This window comes from Diabrotica undecimpunctata, chromosome 7 (assembly GCF_040954645.1).
Source record: "Diabrotica undecimpunctata isolate CICGRU chromosome 7, icDiaUnde3, whole genome shotgun sequence".
NCBI classification, from domain to species: domain Eukaryota; kingdom Metazoa; phylum Arthropoda; class Insecta; order Coleoptera; family Chrysomelidae; genus Diabrotica; species Diabrotica undecimpunctata.
Window position 1 is genome coordinate 115,828,588 of NC_092809.1, and position 18,067 is coordinate 115,846,654.

Consider the following 18,067-nt stretch of genomic DNA (forward strand, 5'->3'; position numbering starts at 1 on the left):
TACTCTATACCTATCAGTATTAACATCCGGGTGTATTTTAAAACAAATGTTACTCATCGTCGATCGAAAGATCTCAAAAAGAATGTTTAATACAACCTGTAAAAGCGGTATCTGGAAAAGAGACCGTCTTTACAGATAACTTTACGCTTTTTTTAGTTTATTCGTTCAGAATGGGTATTAGCAGAGACCATTGGCATAAACGGAGGGCCATAGGAGGCAAAAAGAAACCTCTTCGTAAAAAGAGGAAGTTCGAATAAGGATGTCCAGCGGTAAACACCAAAATTATAGCTCGTAGAATTCACTATGTCCGCTCACGAGGCGGTAACTTGAAATTTCGTGCACTGAGAATTGAAAAAGGAAATTTTGCATGAAGCAGCGAAGGTACTGCTCGTAAAACACGTATTATTGATGTCGTTTGCAATACCAGTAATAACGAATTGGTACGTACCAAAACATTGGTAAAAAACCATCGTTGTGATTGATGCAATCCCTTTCAGACAATGGTATGAGAACCACTAAACTTTCAATAAGAAACGTAGTAAAAAAGTACAGAAAAAGTATGAAACTAGGCAAAAAACAGCTAAAGTAGAACCTGCTCTAGAAGAACAATTTCAAACTGAAAGATTATTAGGTTGCTTAGCATCAATTCCAGGACAATGTGGTAGAGCGGATGGTTACGTCTTGGAAGGCAAAGAACTGGCATTCTACATTCGTAAGATTCTATCTTTCTCTTTGTCAACAATTTTCCATCCACTTCTAAATGTAGGTCTCTCCCAATTGCTTCCATCTTTCTCTATCTTGCACCAATCTAATCCACTGTTTGCCTGCCACTGCTCTTATGTCATCTACCCATCTTTTTTGAGGTCCTCCCATGCTTCTTGTTGTCGTCCTTGGTCTTCATTTTAGAATTCTCCGTGTCTACCTGTTGTCAATATATCGGACTACGTGACCCTACGTGACTATATCGTAAGATTAGATCTAAGAAATCTAAATAAATGTTTTTTAAAAACTGTAAATTTACAATACAAAATACAAGATCAATGCAAATATGCGCATATGCGGATGATGTTGCTATAATAAGCCGCAACAAAAGGGTGTTAAGTGAAAAAGTTATATAACTGAAGCGAGAAGCTGCCACGTTTGGTCTATATGTATATGGTCTATAAATGAAAGCAAAATAAAATATATGGAGTGCACAAAATTGAATGAACATGAGAATCTGAAGATAGACAACCATACCTACAAATATGACTCCACTTTTCCCTACCTTGGCTCAATAATAAATGACAACAACAACATCAGTCAAGAAATACAAGCACGAATTCTTAGCGGTTATAAGTGTTTTTATGCATACAAAGACTTGTTGGAAAGTAAGTTACTGAATCGTGAGTCTAAGCTTAGAATCTACAATACAGTAATTAGACCAGTGGTCACATATGGATGTAAAACGTGGACCTTCTCAACTACTGACGAAAATCAACTGAGAATATTTGAGCGCAAAATACAAAGGAAGGTATTTGGACCGAATGCAGCGATGGTTCGTGGAGAATTAAAATGAACCACAAGCTGGATGAACTAATGCAGAGCGCAGATATTGTAAGATTTGTTAAGTCACAAAGACTAAACTGGCTTGGTCACCTAGAAAGAATGCCAGATAATCGAGCTGTAAAAGTAGTCCAGAAATGGAAGCCCCAAGGAAACAGAGGAAGGCCCCGTAAAAGATGGATAGACGACGTAGAGAGGGATCTTAAAACCATGGCAGTGGCGAAGATCTCTCGAAGAAAATTGTTAAGCAGGCCAAGACTCACAAAGGGTTGTAGTGCCATTAGAAGAAGAAGAAGCTGTAAGCTTAAGATAAAGTTATATTGTCAAAAATTGTATTAAAAAATAGCAAATGGTAGGCATTCAGTATTCTTCATAAAAAATATGTAAGCCAAGATGGGAAGGGCATCTATCACGAGTGGCTCAAAATTATGCTCTCAGGTGGACTTTATTAACTGGTTCATTTTGGTTTCTTTACATTCTTATTGCCAGATCTAATCTTGCCATCACAGGCTAAAATTGGTTTTTATTTTTAAATCACATTTAAATAGGGTACATGTACCACATTTTGTTACTGCTATTTTTTTTATTTAAGAACGTTTCAGGAACCTCTTTAATAATGTGTGGCGCAGATGTAACTGATACGTGATAAGTCGAGCAGATGTACTATATGGTATTTTTTCATTGATTGTACTATATTAGTTGCCAATTTGGTAGTGAAAAACGATGTCGAAAATCTGCTGTAAAATAAAAGAAATAATAATTACTATTTTTATTGGGCGTTTCAATTTTTTTTTCGGAAATAGTTCTCAAAATACAAAACAATAATAAATTTAACACATTTTGTGTTTTTTTACTAGGTGAAAAATTTATCTAATAATTTAATTTTATTTTAACTCATTCTTATTGACAATTCAGACATATATTATACATTTTAAAGTAGACGACTTTAAAATGATATTTCCAATATTGCTGAGTTGCGTTCCTGGGACGACTATTGTAAGATAGTTTATTTGATTACATGAAATTAACTTTAACTTGAAAATATCCGTCAGAAAAATCACAGCATGTAATTCGTCTTTAAAAAGACAACTATATGCAATGATATCAGTAAAATTCTCCGGTTAGGAAAAAAACAGGAAAAAAACCTCATGATTCTATCCCGACACGATAAGTATTTGGGCTGAAATTTAGTTTACTCTCAATAAACACTAAAATCTGATGTTATATGTACGTTATATAAAAGCATAAATGAAGTATCCTTGATATATTTGTGACTTACTGTATGTGCATGTAGTTGTCTTTTTAAAGACGAACCACATTATATGATTTTTCTGACGAATATTCTTAAGTTAAAGTTGATTTCATGTAATCGAATGAACTATCTTCCAATAAAGTCATCCCAGGAACGCAATTCACAAATATTGGCAATATCATTTTAAAGTCCTTATATTTCAAAATGTATAATACGAATATATGCCTAAATTATCAATATGAATAAGTCAGATAAAATTAAATTATTAGAAGAACTTTTCACCAAGTAACGAAAAACAAAATTTGTTTAACTTATTGTTGTTTTACATTTTTAGAACGATTTCCGAAGTGGAAATTCAATCGTCAAAAATAAACTTATTTTAATCTTAAATTGTGGCTTATTCCAAATAAAAATAGTAATTGAATTAAGATTTCACAAGAAAATAGCTTCAGAACATTGTTGCAATAAATGATATTAACGAATATCCTTCTGAGTTCGATATAGGTGACGCTGACGTAGATATAGATGTCATACCATAACACAGCTAATCTTTATTACATTATCTACAGCAGCCCAAGTATAAGTAGACCTAAAATAGACACATTAAAAATAAAAATCTGATTTGTTAGAAATTAATAGTGATGATTCACATAGAGAATATGTGGCCCTCATGGCTATAGATGGATAATTGTTCTATTGAAATATATGTTTATTTTTCAATGGGCGTTCACTGATTCTAACATTTTTTAGATAAAATAGATACCAATCTGACAAGTCAATAACACGAATAGGTACTCGATTAAATAAGTCTAATGAGTCATGAAATTCAAACTTTTTATAAAATTATACATCGCAGAATATACAAGCTACATGAAAAGTATATACAAGACCCACAGCTTGGATTCATCAAATATGTACTTTAGAGTCTACAGGTCTACGTAAAAGACCTAAGGAGTTAGATCAACAAAGCATCCGCATTGTCGGGATGTCTGCGGGAGATAGTCTGGTCAAATCCGTATATGCGCACAGATAGTAAAATTAGAATCTACAAGACTTGCATACGACCGATCATGATCTTACAAGATATTGTAAGAAGGGGAAGGCAGCGTAAGAGGATGTGGTACAATCATGTAAGATGAATGGATGAGAATAGACTATCAAAAATTGCCCTAGAAAACAACCTGCCCGGTTTAAGACCTCCCGGAAGACCACCTAAAAGGTGGAGGGATAGTTAATATCTATGGTAGGTAATCTACCTCACAGTAAATTAACCAGAGGCAGCTTCAGAATTAAGAAGATCCAAAGATCTGCAAGAAGTAAAAGAAGAAAAAGAAGACTCTACAGGTATTACTTCTACGATGCAGAGATATGACTTGCAATATCTACACCTACTGCATACTACCAAAAATCATTCGACACCGTTCAACACTGAAAAATTATGAATGTTTTAACGAAAGCCCAAGTAAATGATACAGACTTGCGTAAAGGTTGGTTAAGTCCACTGAAATTAAACCTAACCAAAGGCTAGCGTAAAATATAAAATGTATACTAAAACTAATCAGCCGCAATAAGAACAAATCTTGGAGATGAGCCATCTGAAGCAATCTAGAGTCTGCGCTGTGTCTTTTACTTCTGATATTTTATTTATATTCAGAGAACATTTTTAGTAAAGCCTTGAAAAATTTCGAACATGGATTACTTCTAAATGAATAATGCTCAAATAGCATCTGACATTCGTTTGACACCTTTGTTTTTAAAGACAGACTAAAAAAGTTATATTAGCTAATAAACAAAGTAAATGAAGTAAGTGAAAGATTTGGACTAAAAATAAATATATCAAAAAATAAAGGACCCGCAACTCTTTTTATAGAAAACGTATTGTTATCAAGCGTTTTTTTAAAACTCAAAGGTGCCGTTACCTTGCTGAGGTCAGGAATGTATCCTGCATGTGTGAACGTGTGAGATGCCTCAGTTTTCTGAGGTGTTTTAGTAGTTTTCTAAAAAAAAGGCGGAACTGCAGCTATGCTGGTATTAAATGAGTGTGCAGCATTTGTAAAAATATGATAATTCTTATGTCTCTCTAGCAGCACATTTGCTATCGCTGTTCTTTAGTTTTTCGACGACTTCTCGGTAGTTTTCTGAATACTAAAATACGATGCACCTAAATTTAATATTTCCAGGCTGTAGTAGGCTGTATTTTCAGAATCACAGTTTTTCAAATCTAGGTTCCGTTGACTTTTTTAATATACGCATTGAGAACTATCATTGACCAAACTTTCGTTTGCAGGGGCCACTTTTCTAAAAGGATAGTTCTTTATGGTCATTAACAAAATAAACTTAAAGACACCCAACGGTTTTCCAAGAATAGCCAGTGAACCGAGTAAAACAGTTTGCCTTACTTGGAACAATGGTACAAGAACAATGGGAACCACGTGACCTTCTCATTGGTTATTTAGGTCACTTGGTAGAGAAACCTGGCAAATTGGAAAGAGATAAAGGTACTGCTTTGCGACAGTTTTCTCTGTTGCACTGGGGGAACGGACTGGTATTGCAACGATCATTTTTTTCTATTCGTTACTAGATGGCTTCAACTAAAGTAGTTTTAGGAGTCAATATTTGATGGGATCTTAGAGAAGCAAAGTTAACTATGCGCGGTTAGTCCACTGTGCTGCTGACAGTTAGATGTTTATCTATTACTCTTGATTGATATTTTTGTATCTTTTTGTAAACTATCATTGTGGCTTTTATTTATTGTGATATGTATTCTGGAGAAAGAGAGAGAAGGTTAATAAATGTAAAAAACTTTGTTTCGAGGTCAAAATTTTATTTTATTTTTCTGAGATAGTTTTTTCTTTTAAATGATATTATTTATTTGTTTTTCTTGAATAAGGGATAAAAAAATTGCTCCGTGGTTGTAATTTGTGATTTTTGCTGTAGGCGGCTCAATCTCACAATCAGATTCATTTGCGGATTCTGGATACGAGTACTTGCCTTCGGATAGACTTTGGCGAAAACTAGTAGAGATGAGGAAAAAGACGATGATACAAAAGCAGTTATCGATAGCGTGGAACCAATAACATCCAGTCATTCTAAAAAGCCTGTCAGCAAACCTGCAAAATAAAAGAGAAACATAAACATAAGAAAAAATTTGAATTCGAAGGTAAAGGAAGGTGTTCATTCTTGATTTCAGCAGAGTGGGAAATAAAACTGCGTACAATTTTCGATAAATTAGAATCGTTTGACCTGTAAACTGCATATTTATTTGGCACCTAGAATCTAAGAGGAAAAAAACCAAGCTTTATTTTTACCCAGTCATGAGGTGTAGAGCATAAAGTGTGCAAACCATTTTTTCAAGGAGTATTTCAAGTTTCTGCTGGTAGGTTAGAAAGAATGCTCAAACGTTAATCCATAGGGACACCACCATCTTGTGATAAACATAGCAAAAACTGACCGCACAACAAACCATCCGACGCAAAGAAAACGGAATTAAAGGAATTCGTTAAAAACTTTTCATTGTACAAATCTCATTGTTGCCGGGAAAAAAGCAACAAAAATCAACCGTAGAAAATACTTGTCTCCTGATTTAAGTCTCGGTAAAACATACCAGTTATATAAATATAAACACAATAGCCCTTGTTTTCTTTTCTTTGAAACGTTCAGTAATAAATATAATTTACACTTTCCTTCACCAATTACTGACTCTTGTGTGTAATTTATGTAATTTATTTGTGTGTCTTGTGTGTAATTTATTTAAAGTTAAAATAAAGATTTACTTACTTACTTACTCCGTGGCGTTACAACCCTTCGTGGGTTTTAGCCGACTCGACAACATGCCTCCACTGTTTTCTGTCTTGAGCAACCTTTATCCAATTCTCCACGCCCATAGTGCTTAGGTCTCCTGCTATATTATCTCGCCACCGGAGACGAGGGCGTCCGCGTGGTCTCCTTCCAGTTGGGACTTCCTCCTACACCAGTCTTACTGTTCGTTCGTCAGAATGTCTTCTGAGGTGTCCTACCCATTGGAGTCTTCTGGACTTTATTTCTTTTATGATGTTGATGTCTGGGTAAAGTTCTTCGAGCTCTTTGTTAGTTCTAATCCTATATTGTCCTGATTCTTTATCCAGCACAGGGCCAAAGATCATCCTTAGGATTTTTCTTTCCCAAACACATAGTCTCTCTTCATTTGCCTTTATTATCGTCCACGTTTCGCTTCCATACATCACAACGAATCGTATGATTGATTTATAGACCTGTATCTTCGTACGTCTTGTTAGTTGTTTCGATTTTATAAGGTTTTGGAGGGCAAAAAGACATCTGTTGCCGGCCTGGATCCTGTTGTTTATTTGTTGTTATCCGTTATTGTCTTCAGTTATTGTTGTTCCAAGATACTTGAATTCTCTAACGCGCTCAAAGTTAAAGTCATCGATGGTGATGTTCTGACCGATTCTGTCTCTGCTTTGGTTATTACGGCTCATATACATATATTTCGTCTTGTTTTCGTTGATTTGGAGCCCCATCTTCTCTGCTTTCTTCTCGAACCTCACACAAGTCTCCTTCATTATTAATCGTGTGTTTCCTATTAGATCGATATCGTCTGCAAATGCCAGTAGTAAGTTTGGTCTTTCTCGATGAAATACTGTATTCGGTTTTTCGATTCTTGCACTTCTGATTATGTGTTCCAGCGCTAAGTTAAAGAGTTGTGGTGAAAGTGCCTCTCCCTGTTTTAGTCCATTGTTTATTTCAAATGTCTCCGAGTATTGTTGTCCAACTCTCACCTTACATCGTAACCGTTCCATACACATCCGTATCAACCGGACTAGTTTTTTTTGGAAAGCCAAGTTCCTGCATCGCTGTCCACAGTCTGGCCCTGCATACTCTATCAAATGCTTGTTTAAAATCTATGAACATCTGATGAAGCTCACGATCAAACTCCCAGCATTTTTCCATTATCTGTTTTATTGTGGATATCTGGTCAATTGTAGAGCGGCTCGGTCTAAATCCGCATTGATAATCTTCAATGATTCCTTCTGTGTATGTTTTGGTTCTTTCTAGCAGGATGTTTGCTAGGATTTTGTAGGTGGTGTTTAGGAGTGTTATTTCCCGGTAGTTAGTGCATTGCATTTTGTTTCCTTTTTTGTGTATTGGTACAATAACATCTTCTTTCCATTCATATGGCATTGTTTCTTTTTGACAAATGTCTTAAATTAGCTTGTATATAGAACTGTACAACGCTTTTCCTCCATATTTTAAGCACTCTGCGGGTATACCATCTCTACCTGGTATCTTATTATTTTTAAGTTTTTTAATTGCCTGTATTACTTCTTCGTATGTCGGGTATTGGTCTTCTATTTCAGCTATATGTACCTCTATGTTTGATGTATTTCTTCTAGATTGGTCGTTCAATAGTTGATAGAAGTATTCCTTCCAGGTTGTTAGGATTTCCTTTAAAAAAGGGGTGATAATACACCAAAATAAAGGTGTTTATGATGAATTAAAGAATCAACTCAAAGCGGGAAAAGAACTATATCAAAGAAAAGGAAAAGAGTGGTGAAGATTTTTTAAAAAGAGACACCGAAATGGCAGAAAAAGTAGACGCGTTGGTCATCTTTTTCGATCTGATGAAGACTTTACCTACACCTGTGCTTACCACAGGAATTTGTTACTACAAGCGGCAATTATAGACCTACTGCTTTGTTATTGATAAAATTGGAACTTATAACTCATTTTTATGTCCGTTTGGGATAAAACCGTCGCCTCTAGGTATCCTTATGAGGTAGGATCGTGCATTTTTTTTTATAAAAAATATCGTAAAATCGAAACGACTTCTTATGTAGTCTGACTAATATGGCGGTCAGAATTGTAATATAAAAATGTCATTGCTATGCAACTATATACCTGCATCTCATAGATTTTGCAGTGGAGGAAATAGATTACAAGTTTCTGGTAAGTGGACATTCTTACTTACCATCTTACCAATATTTTGGCATAATAGAGAAAAAAATAAGAAATTCCATTTACTTGTCATTATACTTCAAGACTGGCATACAGTTATAAAGCACGCTAGAAAGAAAAATCCTTTCACAGTGAATAAAAAAAAAATTTTTTCTACTTAATTTCTTGACAGTAATATAAAAACAAAAAAGTTTCGAAATTAAAAACAAAGGCAAAGTGACTCAAAATTCAATAAGGTAAATGACTTTCCTAATAGTATTCAACATAAGTACTGTAACAATAAAGATATTTAATTTTAAACAGTGAATTTTAATAAAAAGAAGTCTATTTTCAAGGATACAATGGAATTGCCACTACTGTATCCAAATGGTACTACCAATACTAAGGCTAAGAAAATAGACCTTCTTCAGTTAATGAAATTATTACCTAAGATTTTCAGATCAAGCAGCCGGAGGTGAAGTAGTTGGCCCATTTGACGACGAAGAGGATTAGAGATTGTAACTTCTGATATTTATACATACATTCTGCTGTAATACAGTTTTTTATGTAATATCGAGTGTATTATTTTGTAAGATAACCCAATCACTAAATAAAAATATTTTAAATGCAAAGTGGACCAACCCACAATAAAAAATGTAATATAGGTGTTTTTTCGAAATTTGGACCAAATTTCTAGCATACTATCATTTATTCAAACCAAAAGACTATTCTTAAACAAGGATCTAGTGGATTTCCTAAGTTTCACCTCTTATTCGTCAGATTTTTAACTTTCGGTATAATATCGAACTTAAAGCTAAAAAACAATGGTTACAAGACAAATGTAAGGAGATTGAAAACTTGGAAGCCAAATATGATTCGTTATATCTTCACAAGAAAGTTAAAGAAATGATCAACAATAGAAACAGGAAGCAGACAGTACTTATAGACCAACAAGGGAGCATGATAATGGAAACAGAGGAGAAACTAAAACATTGGCAGACATACATAGAAGAACTGTTTGACGATCAAAGACAGCCTCCTTGTGATAATTTTCCAGAAGACAGGTCCAGAAATAAGCAAAGAAGAAGTAATGCAAGCGGTGAAGTCATCAAAGAATAGCAAAGCTTCAGGACCAGACGAGCTACCAGCGGATATACTAAAGTTGATAGACGAAAATCGAATCCACTTGTTAGTAGACTTATTTATATAGACAAGATTTATGAAAACAGTATAATTCCTGAAGAATGGCTAAGATCAACGTTTGTCCCTCTTCCCAAGAAGGCACATGCTAAGCAGTGCAGTGATCATCGCACGATCAGTCTGATGAGCCACACCTTAAAAATATTCCTCAAAATAATTCACAAAAGAATCTAAAGAAAATTGGAAGAAGATATCGGAGAAACTCAGTTTGGATTCCGGGAGGGATATGGAACTCGCGAAGCATTATTTGCCTTTAACATCTTGACATAGAGGTGCTTGAAAGTGAATCAAGATGTATTTGCTTGTTTTGTGATTACAACAAGGCGTTTGATAACGTCAAGAATGACCAACTTTTAGAGATCTTGGAAGCTAAACAAACAACAAATGAAATTCAAATTAAAAAAGGACATAGACAAGGATGTGTGCGGTCACCAATGCTATTTAATCTCTATTCGGAAGAAATTATGAAGAAAGCATTGGAGGAAGAAGAGATTGGGATAAATGTTAACGGCCAACCAATTAATAATATTAGATACGCAGATGATACGGTTTTAATGGCGGAGACAGTAAAAAACCTGCAAGCCATTTTAAACAAGGTAGTCACAGCTAGTGAAGAGAAAGGGTTAGCAATGAACGTCAAAAAGACGAAATTCATTATTATTTCAAGAAAACAAAGATTAAATGCAAACCTGTACATTCACAATAAGGAAATCGAACGGGTGCACAAATATAAATATTTGGGAACAAGCGTTAATAACAACAATGACATCACAAAAGAAATAAAAACTAGAATTGGAAAGGCTCGAGCTGCTTTTGTTAATATGAAGGACATTCTGGGAAGTCATGACATTAACTTAAACCTGAAAATAAGATTGGTTAGATGCTACATCTTCTCGATACTGCTGTACAGAGTAGAGACTTGGACTTTAAACAAGAGCAATATTGATAAACTAGATGCCTTCGAAATGTGGATATACAGAAGAATTTTGAAAATACCTTGGACAGACAAAGTAACAAATAGTGAAGTTCTTCGAAGAATGAACAAAGAACGGGAGCTGTTGATCACCATCAAGAGAAGAAAGTTGGAATATTTTGGTCATGTGATGAGAGGGAAAAAGTACCGATTGCTCCAGTTAATTATCCAAGGAAAGATTCAGGGCAAACGAAGCGTGGGAAGACGACGTATATCTTGGCTGCGCAATTTAAGAGACTGGTTCCAGTGCACATCTAACCAATTATTTAGAGCAACAGCTTTAAAGATACGAATATCAATGATGATTGCCAAACTCCGTAGCGGAGAGGGCACTTGAAGAAGAAGAAATAATGCAACAAAAGGAAAATCATTACATAAAAACAAAAAATAATGAAATGGTGATAATCTTGATTATTTTATAAATCTTTTGATAAAAAGAAAATTAAAGCTATTTTATTTGTTGTCCAAAACACTTATAGTATATAATTATCGGTCGATGATCAACTCCACTTGCAGTTATTCATTATTTTGGAATTTCCATTTGTTATCACAAATATTTAGAAATATTCACGATCAAAATTTTGCAATTCAACTATTGTACAGGACATTTAAATATTGTTTCAAATATTTAGATCTTTATAATTACACACCTACATAATCTGAACACAATTTTGTAAAATTTATCAGAGACTACTTCCTGAAGTAGTCTCCAGTAGACTCCTTAAATTATAGCATTCCGATTAGACCGATTTCAGTAATATTCGCGGCCCTGGAGCCTTACAAAATAACTGTATAACAAGTCTTATGATTTTCGTTGATACTCCGTGTAACAGTAATAATAATTTTGGCTAGCATATTTATAATCACTAGGCTTATTCATCCTCTATGATTCTTAATTTCATACTTATTTTATCTTTCTATTTTTCTATTTCATTTTATTTATTTAATAAATTAAAATTTTTATGTGAACAAAATTTTTGAAAAATCCGTCTCTGATAACTAAAGGAAAATTGTATGAAAAAAGAAAATAACTTTTCTTGAACGTGTATATTGTTAAATACGTAATGGATTTTTAGTCCGGATCTAAGAACCCAAAAACTATAAATATAGAATATAATTAAACCTTGAGGCAGAAAATGATATCCTGTTATTAAAGATAACAAAACTATAATTTGTGGTATTTTTGAGTTGTATGACAATGCGAAACACGATTTCTTAGGCCAATAGTGTAGCATTCTAATCTTGCTGTTGGTTTTGCTTGTTTATTTTGTGGTATTAGCTCTTAGAATTTCGAGTTGAGGCCTCATTTTTAAATTGTAATTGGTGATTCACACATAAATTCTCTCGGATCAGTTTTAATCTGATTATCACAGCGAATCCATCACTTCCACAGATCCTAAAGTGATATACCCATTACTGAAATAAAACTCGGGTAACTAAAAAACTAATAGGACATTTAAGTGTTTAAATGAGATATCTCAACAATAGATCTCATCATCCATTCTCCTATAAGAAGTCTGTAATTATAAGTCTTGCTGATAGATCTATAAAACTAACAGATTAAGAATACAGACCAACTGCAATAAAAAAGCAAAAAATGTCCTCCTTAGTAATGTATATCCCGAACATATAATCGAAACTATTTTTAAATCATGACTTAATAAATTTTATATCAATACAAATAACAATAAACCCAACAGTACAAAGACTACGTATACAACTCTTCCATATTATAAAAGGTTTATCCGAACAACTAACGAATGTTTTAGCCAAACATAACATAATAGTGGCTCACAAAGGCAACAACCTCTTAAATAAATATTTCACCATGATAAAAACATAATCTACAAAACTCAAAAATCACATGTTATTTTTGAGATACCATGTACTAACTGTGAAGGTGTCTATATTGGGCAAACCAGTCAACTGCTTCAATCCAGAATTCGTTCTCACAAATATAACAAGAATAACATCACTCCGCTAGCAAAACATGAAAATGTGAAGAAGCATAAAATTGACTTCGAAAACAACAAAATTTTAAAAGTCGAGCAAAACAAAAAGAAGAGAAAGATATACGAATCAATAGAATCAACGCAATCAATGGCAAAAAAGATACACAGAACCTAAATAAAATATTTCAATCTAAGTTAAATAATAATGAATATAACATCATAAAAGACTCTTAAAGTTATAACATATCTCCTCTTTCCCTATTTCGAATACACCAATGATACGCCCATATAGAAATAAATATAAATAATGACAGTAAACCACATCAGATCTCAATTTTTACTTCTGTCATTTCATTAATGTCAGTGTCCCGTTTTACGTTTTGATAAGTTTTTTTATATATTTTACAATAACTTTGTTGTGGTTCCTATTGTTCCTAATCTTGTACATTTTAGAATCTTGACAAAGATTAGGGTTTCCTGTTGAATCGTTGATTTCTTTGGCACTATAAAATCTAGTTCCAAATTTAATATTACTTATTGAACCTAAACCCAAGAAATACTAATTATATATATATATATATATATATATATATATATATATATATATATATATATATACAGTGATGAGTGTCTTACAACCCGGTAAAATAGCGGAAAGGATAGAAGATATATTAAGTTGTGAGATAGTACGAGATAAAGCTAGTTTTTAGACGTGGCTATTTGACTTCAGTCATAATTATACGGATATAAATCAATATAAATGATTGAATAAATTAAGATATATTCTAGTAAAAAACATTAAATAGTAGCGATTTTAAATTATAAATCTTTAAGGTTATTTAATAATAAAAATAACTCTAAATAACTCTAACTAAAAATAACCGAAATATTTGACTAAACTAAAGGTAGGTATGTTCCGTCCGAAAACAATTATTGTATGTGGAATTGGTGTAATAGTTAGAGAAGTGGTCTATTGACAAGAAGATTGGGGGTTAATTCACACCAACGATAAAATTTTTGTTTTACTCAATCAAAAAATAATAGAAAATATGATACATATGAGGTAACAAGTTTTCGAAAAACTCATTATTTACAATTTATTCCTATTCCAATGTTATAAAATAGAAATATAAAATAATTCAAATTCAATTCCAGTTTTACAGTCTTCAGTTGTAAATGCAAAAGAATCCGGTGAAGACTGTTTAATGTCAAATCCATCACTAAATTCTCAGTGTTAATATCAATTCCTCTGTACAGGTAATGATTTTCAAAACAATTGAAAACATTGGAATGGATGCGCGCGAACATCTGCCTGCTTTACAGCTAACCAAATGATCAAGCTTCAAGCCATCAAATAATAACATATCAAGAAGTGTTTTTGCACGATAAACAGAAACTTTTTATTGAAAAAACAATTCGTGAAAATGGTTCTAACGGTCAGGGAAAAAGTGCAAATTGTTCTCTGGCATGTGAATGGATTATCAGACAACATGATTAGATAACAATTTATAAATATGTTTCCAAATAGGCCGGCTCCAGCACGATCAACAATTCAGTCTATTATACGTATTTTTTTTACTTACGGATCCGTGTTCGCTCCAAGAGGAGTTCGTAGACGAAGGGAGGTAAATCCAGATTTGGAACTAAGGGACACTTTGATTTGTGCAAGTATTGAGCAAAATCCTACCCAACAACATCTCGTCTCGGAGAACAATATGGAATTTCAAGATTTAGAGTAGGTAAAATTTTGAAAAGACATGGATACCGTCCCTATAAACTTCATAAATCTAACGAACAATTCCCTGGGGATCAATATAGACGTTTAGAATTTTGTCAAACTGCAATAGAAATGTCACATCAAGATGAACATTTTTTAGAGAACGTTTTGTTCACTGATGAATGTACGTTTTCATTGCAGGGCCGTCACAATTCAATGAATGCTCGGTATTGGTCTCGAGGAAATCCTCGTCAGATCTATGTCGCTCGTACCCAGCGTCCTCGAAAAGTAAATGTTTGGGGAGGCATAATAGGAAATCATGTCATTGGTCCATTTTTTATAGACGGTATGTTGACTGGGCGGAAATACTTGGAACTTCTCCAAAATCAAATCGTCCCAGCCCTTCGTAATTTACCAATACCTTTCGATTCCATATGGTTTCAACACGATGGTTGTCCCGCACATAATTCTCGCATCGTCAGTGAATATCTTAGTGCGACTTTTCCTAATCGATTGATTAGTGGCCACGGAGATATTTTTTGGCCTGCAAGATCACCTGATCTTGCACCTTGTGATTTTCTTATGTGGGGATATATCAAGTTTAAACTATATGGAATTGAAGACGATAGGCCTAATTCTCTCCAAGAATTAAGAGAAAAGATCTCTGATTCATTGAGAGGTATTAGTCCAGAAACATTAACTAATATTAGACGAAACTTTTATAATAGATTGAGTTATTGTTCTGCTGCTAATGGAGGCTTATTCAAACATTTTTTGTAAATACATTTCATTAGAATAAAATACGTTTATTTAGAATATTTTTATAGAATTTCTTTAAGCAATAAATAAACACGAGTAGGGTGGAACGATCATAAAGAGAAAATGACCGAGAACAGACTAGAATAGAGATCATTCTCAAGGCGAACTGTGTGTTTATGTAAAAAAAGAAATATGAAGTTTTGTATCTTTTGTATCATGCCTAAAACGGCATTCAAGAAAATGAAATATAAATAGTTATATATTTGTCGAAGCCGTCAACCAAAAATCAGTTACTTTCTCAGATTGTTCTATTTTTGTTTATCGTCACGGTCATGTAAAATGCAAACAACAATTCAAATTCTAATTCAATACTTCCAGGAAATATAAAAAGTACTATGTACGATTAAACAAAGATAAAGCTTAGCTAGTATTTCCTGTAGGTATTTATTTTTTCCGGGACTCCCCTTTGGTTATATAAGCAGCAGGCGCTCATTTGTTACTAGTTTTGTAACATCTTTGATTTAGTAAATAAGGTCGAAGTATTTGCAATTAGTAATAAAGATAGCATGATTTGAATTGTTTGTTGGTAAAAGACAGTTTAAAAAACACTGCCTTAAAATTTATTTCGGATATTATATTAATCTAAATTTAGATCTTTTTTTTTATTTTTAAATATACCTGGAAATAAGGATAAAATTATTCCATTATATAATATTTTAAATATTCTTTCTGAATTTACAAAAAATTCATAAATATTTATTTATGCAAAATGTGCAAAATGTTAGATTTTAAAGTAAGTGTTGCATTTAGCATTTTTCAACTACACCATCAGTTCCAGTTAACAATTTCAAAGCTTGTGCGATAAGTACTTTTTGCGCCAGTTTCAGGCAATATTAGTTTTACGTTCATGCAAAAACTACAATAGTACTCGTATATTGTGCAACAATTGCAGAAGTTACCTTCTGAACGTGATACACACTATACTTTTTCTACAATCACACTTTTTTGTGAATAAGTAGTAATTACTTTACAAAATATTGTTTTAAGTTTGAGGTTTGTGGTCAAGCACTCTATAGTTAGTTTCACTGAGACAAAAATGATATAATTTATTGTTGTTTAAAATGTTATATAGTGAGTCAATTTTAAAACTTACAATGGGCTATATCTCTCGAACAACAGCTGATATCGAAAAATGCTTAAAACAGTTTGTAGGATAGTAAGGGGGAACTAAAATCATATAAAAAAAACTCACCCCAATCAACCCCCTAGGCCCCACCCACGACAACCAAAAAAGTTTAAATTGCAAACCCCTACTTGTGATACATTATTAAAAAGACTATCAAAAATGCTGTCCAATGGTATAAATAATAATTATACACGATAAAGCAATAATTGCGAAACTTTGGCTTAAATGGAAAATTTAATGAGGTTTTTGTTGATTCTGTTAATGACCCTGTATAATTATTGTTTATTAATTTTACTGGGTGTTAATATCAGTCTACTTACTATGACTCGTGTATTTGTAATGCTATCTCCCAAACTATTATTTTTAATGATCAGTGCCCATTGGATTTTTCTTTAATAAAAACTTAATTTACCGTTTTTGCAAAACAAGTTAAAAACATCTGTTTTTGGATTCTCTCAAATTTAATAATTTTTGGTTTATTTGAGAATTTCAAATGTCATTAGTCATGTCATTAGTACGATCGGTACTGTCATTCAGCTGTAGTTGTCACGATGGTTTACAGTATACCTGAACGCGTGGAAATCATTTTCATATTTACCTCCCACAACCAGAGTTATTTACGAACAGTTCAAATTTTTTTTAGAAGTCATCCGGACAAAAGTGTAAGTCACGTGTACGTCCGCGATTTAGTTAAAAAGTTTAGAGAAACGGAGAAACGAAATTACATAAGTTTCATCCGTACAAAGAACAAATTCTTCAAGAACTATAATAGGCAAGGATGATCCAGACCAACGAATTAAGTTTTGTGAACTCATAACTGAAAGAATTCGCGTTAAACCGAGAATGTTAAAAAATATTTGCTTCGCCGATTAATGTACATACTTTTATGCTGAATGGTAATGTAAATAAACAAAACTGTCGGTACTGGAGTGATGTGAACGCTCATCGATTCAGAGAAGGTCACACTCAATGTCCTGAAAAACTGAATGTTTGGGCAAGAATATTAATCGATTCTATAATTGGCCCCTTGTTCATAGGGTTTGTTCAGCTGTTGAAAAAATATTTGGGAAATGATAATTTATTGAGTTTCCATTCATCAAGAAAGCTTAGCTGCTAAATTTGGTGAAAATTTTAGTTGTGTTATGAAAACACTTATTAAGATTGTGAATGTCATAAGATCAAATGAACTAAACAACAGAGAGTTTCAAGAATTTTTAAAAGAACTTATGTCGCAATATAGGGATATTCTTTACCACACGAAAGTGAGATGGCTGAGTAAGGGTAAAGTTTTGGAACGCTTTCATCTGGAAAATCCAGATGAAAGTCAAGAGATTTCTGACCTACTGAAGCTGTTAGCAGACCTAGAGGATGAAATGTCTGTGAGGTTTAGTGACTTCAGGAAGTTCCAAGAACCATTTCGCTTGGTGGAAAATTACAACAGCAATAACAACAGTAAATGTAGCTCATCTTTCTATTTTTGGATAGGAAGATAGAGATTTAAAAAACGAGTAAATTGATCTTCAGAATGATACACAGCTCAAAAGTATTTTTG

The 18,067-nt window shown here is 33.2% G+C and overlaps 1 pseudogene; it reads left to right on the forward strand.

Moving 5' to 3' along the window:
• Positions 1–154: 154 nt before the first annotated feature.
• LOC140446940 (small ribosomal subunit protein eS8-like) lies at positions 155–995 on the forward strand (annotated as a pseudogene).
• Positions 996–18,067: the final 17,072 nt, after the last annotated feature.